This window comes from Hakea prostrata, chromosome 9, assembly GCF_041222555.1.
Source record: "Hakea prostrata isolate BN-2017 chromosome 9, UWA_Hpros_2, whole genome shotgun sequence".
Lineage (NCBI taxonomy): Eukaryota > Viridiplantae > Streptophyta > Magnoliopsida > Proteales > Proteaceae > Hakea > Hakea prostrata.
Genome location: NC_142608.1, coordinates 36514884 through 36522296, shown reverse-complemented (window position 1 = coordinate 36522296; position 7413 = coordinate 36514884). Strand labels below are relative to the sequence as shown.

At 35.6% G+C, this 7413-nt stretch overlaps 2 pseudogenes; both read right to left on the bottom strand.

Moving 5' to 3' along the window:
• Positions 1 to 1070: 1070 nt before the first annotated feature.
• On the bottom strand, positions 1071 to 1632 carry LOC149005183 (ammonium transporter 3 member 1 pseudogene; annotated as a pseudogene).
• A 3157-nt stretch (positions 1633 to 4789) lies between these two features.
• On the bottom strand, positions 4790 to 5383 carry LOC149005182 (uncharacterized; annotated as a pseudogene).
• Between the last annotated feature and the right edge of the window lie 2030 nt (positions 5384 to 7413).

The window sequence follows — 7413 nt, the reverse complement described above, 5'->3', positions numbered from 1 at the left end:
ATCAGCCAACAACGAAACAGAAATCGTTGCGATGAACACCGCCGCTTCTTCTTCCTCTCGAGCACCGCTTCTTCTTCCTCTTCTTCCTCTTCTTCTTCTTCTCTGCTGCGATTTCGCTGTAAATCTCGTGATCAGCCAACAACGAAAACAAATGAAAATGAAATGGGCGGGTTGGTTTTTAGCTTCTTACGATTTTGAACTGGTTGTATATACGGTTACTGTACAACCGTATATACGTATAGGCTGGTAGTATGGAATACACGTTTAATTACATTTACTATACCCAGTCGAACCGCTCAGATGGACCGTTTGGTTTGCATCAGACCGAACCGAACTCATAAAACCCTGTTCACACGGTAAACGTAAAGGGGTAAAGGGATTTTTTGATTATTTAATTAGAAGGATCATCCGAGCCGTCCGATTAGCCCCCCCCCCCCCCCCCCCCCCACAACACCCAATATCACACCACAAAAAAAAAAAAAAAAAAAAATAAAAAACACAAAAAAAAAAAAAAAAGAAAAAAAGAAAAAAAGAGGGGGGGAAAAAAGAGAAGAATTATATATGAGAAATTTACGTATTATTTATACCCTCCCTTTCCCCCCCCCCTTCCCTTTTTTTTCTCTTTTACCCCTTTTTTGGCGGGTTTCCCCCCCCCTCCTAGATTTACACGTTTGGATATCTATGATTAGTTCGATGGCCCAGATTTCATTTACAATTCTAGGTGGGTTCTTTATGATTTGGCTATTAAACCATTGGGTGAATAAACTTAAACCAATGCTTTGGAGATTTATCCATTACACATACCATATTCATACAGAACAAAACCTAACCCCTTAAAGATGGTTTCCGGTCTGAATACTTAGCAAGCTCTTAAAAACGGATTTTGCTTGGGAGCAATGCCTATGTGGCACTGCTCCAAGCAGCGGACGGTTAGATTAAAAGATTATTTGAATAGTTTAATCTTGAGCGTTAAATACCCCACATGCAAAATTCATCCACTTAAGTGAATCTAACCCAAATATATGAGCCGACTCGAACCGAACCGGTTTTTCTTTTAATTCCAATCCCTTTCATCTTCGGCAACCACCACCGTCGCTAGGGTGATTTCCTTGGCATCCTCCGGCGTTGCCGATGATGCTACCATTACCGATGCCGGCTTTACACTGCTTAAGAGTCTTGTATTCTTAGAAGCACAACAATTTAATCTCCGATCCATCTATCGCTTCTCCATTCCTCTCTTTCTCTCTCGATCTTACACTACTCCATTCCTCTCTTTCTCTCTCGATCTTACACTACCTGGGTAACACCAGTTGCCATTTGCAGTTGAGTTGGATGTATAGTTTCATCGTTGAGGTACCAACCATGTCTAGTTTGATCATATTTCTCACCATCACCCCACAATGCATATGCTTCTCCGTGAACGGCGTCGTCTCTGATCAATAGTTGTTGTTCGTCCGGCATCCTCAATGGGATAAAAATCTTGATCACTATGCAGATGATAGATGTAACCACTGCATTCCAACCTTTGATGAATTGAGCTCCAACGATCTGTTTTCCCACTTGAATTCCTCTTGCTTTTCCATCATAGACAAAACCTTTGCTGTTGGCGACTGGTAAGAACATGGAACACATCATTGGCTTGGCGAGGATGCCGGTGAGAATTCCTCACAGACTTCCGGTGACTGCGTGCGTGTGGAACACCCAGAGTGTCATCTACCTTCTGCAGCAATTTCGATCTCTTGTGGATCACCATCATGGTGAACCATGGAACACTCCAAATTGCAAAGGCTTGTAAGGGGAAAAAACCCAAACAGTTGGTAGGCATCGATGTGTGTGTCGAGGCAAACTATGAGGGAGTGGTGAAGAGAAATCTATGCACTAATAGGAAATTTCCATACTAAAATAAAGAAGTTTACCATACATTAAGGAACTGAAGCTTATCCATTCATGAACCCAATAACAAACTGCGAAGACCTAGATGAAGAGGCAAAGAAAATAACTAACACGTAGGTGATGCCTTAAGATGTCTTCAGTCCTTCCTCAAGGATTCTCTTTCAATTGTGCAGTGGAAGCAACGAGGACGATTTTAGAAGATTCATCAGCAGGGACGAAATTCCAATTAGGAGGAAAGAAGGGAGAGGTGGGTAAACAGTGGGCTTACGATTGACGTCCCAAGGTTGAGTTTTCTTGGGTCTCGTCTTCCTGTGGTGCGCCGACGCCTTCTTCTGTGGCCTGGATGAGCATTCTATCACCAAAACCGATTTTCTTCTTGCGCTGGTTGGAATCATCTACGTTGTGAGACTTGTGGAAGAGCCGGCACTGGTAGCATCATCGGCAACGTCAGAGGATGCCGCCAGCGATGGCGGTGGTTACCGAAGACGAAAGGGATTGGAATGACAAGGAAAATCGGTTCGGTTTGATTCGGTTCATATTTGGGTTAGATTCACTTAAGTGGATGAATTTTGCATGTGAGATATTTAACGATCAAGATTCAACTATTCAAAGAATCTTTTAATCTAACCGTCCGCTGCTTGGAGCAGTGCCACATAGGCATTGCTCCCAAGCAAAATCCCCTAAAAACTGAGTTGTTGGTTTCAAAAATCAAGGAGCCAATATATAAATGATGGGGATTGCAACCCTAGGTATTATCATTCTGTAGTTAAACTAAAAACACTATAGAATCATAGTGAAGAGTTCGTGGGTTCGACTATTGCTGAGGCATATTAATATCCCCATCCCTTGGCTTAATAAAGCCCTTTTGTACCCAAAAAAAAGAAGAAAAAAAAAAAGAAAAAAAGAAAGAAACCGGAGAATCGTATATCTCAGCTAGTGGATCATGAAGGTAAACTTCTAACTTGTCTACTTGAAATTGGTTTATGCTTCGTTAAATAATTCAGTAATTTAATTTCTTTTCTTTCCTCCTCTACATTAGATCTTGAATTCATTGATCCACTTTTCCAGCCTTGTCACTACAACAAAAACCACATATAGTTACAGATAATTAGCTATGGTTTTTTTAACCAAAGTTACTAGTCTTTTCTAACTACAGTTTTCCATGTGTAGTAATACAAAACAGTCATTGCTACAGTATGCAGCATATGCAGTAACAAATATATTTTATAGATGTGCTTGTAAAAGTATAACTAAAAATCGTAGCAATATGAACAATTTTTTACTACAGTATCAAAAACCACAGTAATATATTACCTCTAATTGCAAAAATATAATTACAGTTACATGTTGTAGTAATTTAAAATATGTTTAACTACGATATTCAAAACCATAATAATAGAAAAACACTGTAATTACAGAAACAAAACTACAACTAAAAATTGTAGTAATATATGGAACTTATAACTATGGAATTAAAAGTGTAATAATATCAAATTTTTTAGCTACTAAAGCATAACTACATTTTGGAATTGTAGTAATATAGTTTACATAATAGCTGCAGTATTTAAAGTTGCAGTAACAATTTCTTTTCAGCTCCAGAAATAGAACTGCGGTTAAAATTTGTAGTAAACACATTCCCTCTAACTGTAGAAACATAATTACAGTTATGTATTGTAATAATTTAAAATATTTTAGATTATAGCATTTAAACCACAACAATAAAAATTAAAAAAAAAGAAGATATAACTAAATAAACAAAACTAAAGTTAGGAATTACAGTAATATGAGAATATTATTATTGTGGTAATTAACAGTGTAATGACATCGAATTTTTTCACGACTACAATAAAACTGCAAGCCCAAGGTGGGAACCCAAGCCTTACCCGACCCTGCCAGGGTCAAGTATTTTGTAATGGACCTGTAAATGGATAGCCGAAATCCACTTCCAAATTCGCATTCATACTTGTTTCCATATCTAGAATTTTTCTTACCGGAAAATATTCATATCCATCTGCTAAACAACTAGATTCGAATTCAGATAATTGCTTAAAATGGATGATAATTGGATTCAAAAATAGGAAATTTAAAATAAAAAAATAGAGATAATTACTATTGTCCCCCTGTATTTTGATTTTATTACTATTGTATCTCCTGTACTTTTCAGAATTACTAATCCAACCTTTAACTTTGTATACAATTACTAATGCCCCCTACCGTTAAGTTCCGTTAGTTTACTGATGATGTGGCGTCTTTATATTTCTCAAAAATCCCAAAATACCCTTATACTTATCTCTTTACTTATTTACCTTTTTGTCAAGTTACAGTAGTACCCTTAATTAACTATTGATCATGTAGAATAAATGAAAGAATTGACTAAATAGAACTCAAAATAGAAACTGAAGATGAGAGAAGATCCAATACAACTCAAAGTTGGAAATTGAAAATCACCTATATATTTTCCATAGTTAACTTCACTCACTCCTGAATCTGATTTCCTCTGAGAATCTGCAAAACGCCTGCAATAATTGCCTAAACCGTTAGCTGCTAAGAGGAGCAAAGCAAAGCAACAATTTATTTATACTTTTGAATCTTTTCTTTGTCGTTCTTTCACCTTTTAATCATCCAACCTTTAATGGGTTGCTCCTTCAATTTATTGTTTCAAGTAGAAAATTGGTTGAAAGGGCTGTATCTGTCTCATCTTATTAGATATTCCAGATTCAGAGTCTACCTTTTGAGAGAATGCTAGCTCAGCAAGAAGACTAATTGTGTTTGCAGTTTGTTCATGCTTTCCGTGGAGTTTTGATAGGTTAATTCATTCATTTCAGTCAAAGTACGCTCGCAAACTTTAAATCTTTAGGAGCTGCAAAATAACCAGGAAGCTTGTCAACCGTGCCTTCTAGAGATCCTCATTTGGTTCCTCCTCCTCATCATTCTCCGGGAGGTGAGAATCACTTGTCACACTATAGTGCTTGCTGAGGTCTTGGCATAAAACCTTGCTTACACCTCCTATTCTAATAGATCATGTCTTGATCAACTCAGCCAACTCAGCTTCTGTTTCTTCAAGTAACCTTCCATAGTAAGAGGATATGTCTTTTGAATAATCTCGTGCCTCTTGCTTGTCAATGATTAGGTTGTCCCAATCATCGACTTTGATCAATTCTCGACTTTGATCAATTCTCATCTAGTCGAATCTAGCTAACCCGTGTGGAGTATAATCTTGGATCTTTTCAGAGAATCCATACAAAAGTTCGTGTATTCTCAGTCTGTAGTCAATTAATTTTTCTCTCCGTTAGACCTTTAGAATCCAAAATGATGTCATAGCTAAATGGTTCCGCGGTATCTCTTTTGAAAGTCTAACCTCCAGCTCTTTCGCTATTGCATTGCAAGCTGAGCATTTATTGTCGATGCAAGCAACGGAGACTAAAATGGCGAAAATGACGATGACCCGCACGGGCCGCACCAGAGGTTTTGCAGTTTTCTTTTTCTCCATTTTCTTCTCTCTAGATTGTCTTCCCTACAAAATCTTTGCTGGTCTGGTCTTCTATGATCTAAGTTTTGATAGGTTGATTCATATGATTGCATCAATATCGTGCAGCAATGTTTTGCAAAAATAATGATGCATTAGAAAGAAGTCTTTTACTAACAAGAGGGAGAATCTCATTTGGAGTACAAAAGTTAACTGGAAGCAATGGAGACGATGATGTTCTAGTACTCTTTCAAATCTAAAATCAATTCCAAAAGAAATCCCATATAACAAGAATTTAAAATTGGTATTCATTATGGTTTTTATAAAAGAGGGTAGTGTGTGTTTTGACTTCTTAAATTTTAATGAAGGGTAAAATAGACATTACATATTAAATCATAACAGCCGCTTAACACCGTCAGAAGTGAGGGGGGCAACAGTAATTATCCCTTAAAAAATTCAATTAGAGTAAAGTATCGAATTCGAGGGAAACCAGTAAACGAAAACAGAAAATTGTAAATTGGAAATAAAAAATAAAAAAATGACAATCATCAATCAATAATCGAATAGCTTATCGAATCAGATTATTATCGAATATCCAATAAAGTTCTGGATTCGAATTTGGATGCCTTCTCTAAATTTCTGCCAGAATCGGATTCGAATAGCGGTATTCTAATCAGATTCGGATTCGTACTGATGTATTCGAGCCGAATCCGATATGTTTACAAGTCTATTTTGTAACCCTAACCCACACTTTGAGTCGAATATGCTTGGGCTCAGGGGGTTAGGGTCGGGCCAGTCAAACCAGGTTTTATTGAGACCCACATTTCATACATGAGGGTCAGAGGGAAAATTTTAAAATTTTTAGAAGGGAACGGAAAAATATTCAAAAAATTGGTTTTTTAAATAATATTAATGAATTATATTAAATTAAAAAAATTATAATGACTTTTTTTTTTTTTTTTTTTTGTGTTTTTTAATACTAAAAATGTAGTTCCCTCCTGCATCCCCCCCACCCCCCCCCCCCCGAGAAGTATGGGCTTATAATGACCTTTGAATGGAGGAAAACCATGAAACGTGAAACAAATTAAACAAAAAAAATAAACAATAATCTTTTATAAATAATTTCCTCCTAAAATGAAAATATTTGATGATTTAATTATTTAACAGAAACACCAAAATATTTAAACTTAAATTTTGCTAGTAGGAAAGAAATAATAATAACGAAATAAAATGTATTTATAAGAAAAAATATAAAAATAAGGAAAGAATATCAAATTGGATTTTACGTAATCTTTAGTTTTTGAGAGAATTAGGTAATCTATAAACAGTTTTTAACAAAATGGTATATTTGGATTCTTCAAAGGAAGAAGTTATATTTTTGTATTCAGTTTTTTAACGGTTTTATTAAGAAGAAACTTCGTTTTTTTTTGAAAAAGCCTCATGTTTCTTGTATAAAAAAAAAATAAAATCCACAAAAAAGGAAGAAATTATATTTGGATTCAATTTCTTAGCGGTTTTTTGGGAAGATACTTCGGTTTCTTTGAAAAAACCAACGTTTCGTGTATAAAGAAAAAAAAAAAAAAAAACCCAAGAAAATGAAGAAGTTATATTTATATTCAATTTCTTAGCGATTTTTTGGGGGAGAAATTCCGTTTCTTTGGGAAAAAAAAACCCCACGTTTCCTGTATCATAATAAAAATAAATAAATAAGATAAAAACCCACGTTTCCCATAAAAAAACAAAAAGTCCACGTTCCCTCTTAATATTCCAACTCTTCTCTTTCATCTTTTTGTGTGAAAATTTTATTTCCAACCTTTTGAAAACCATAATTGAATTTCTAAATTGTCATTTGCTATATGAACTCTAATTTTCGAAACTCTTAGAAAGCCCTATATTTTCCCAAAAACTCAACATCTGGCTTGAAGACTACGTTCTCAACCAATTCTGGAGTGCTAGCGGTTCAATATACTATCATTGGAACCAGGTAAGTTGTAAATCCTTCTTCCATCTTAAACATGCAAACATACATTGAAATATTTTGGTTAGAGTTTTTT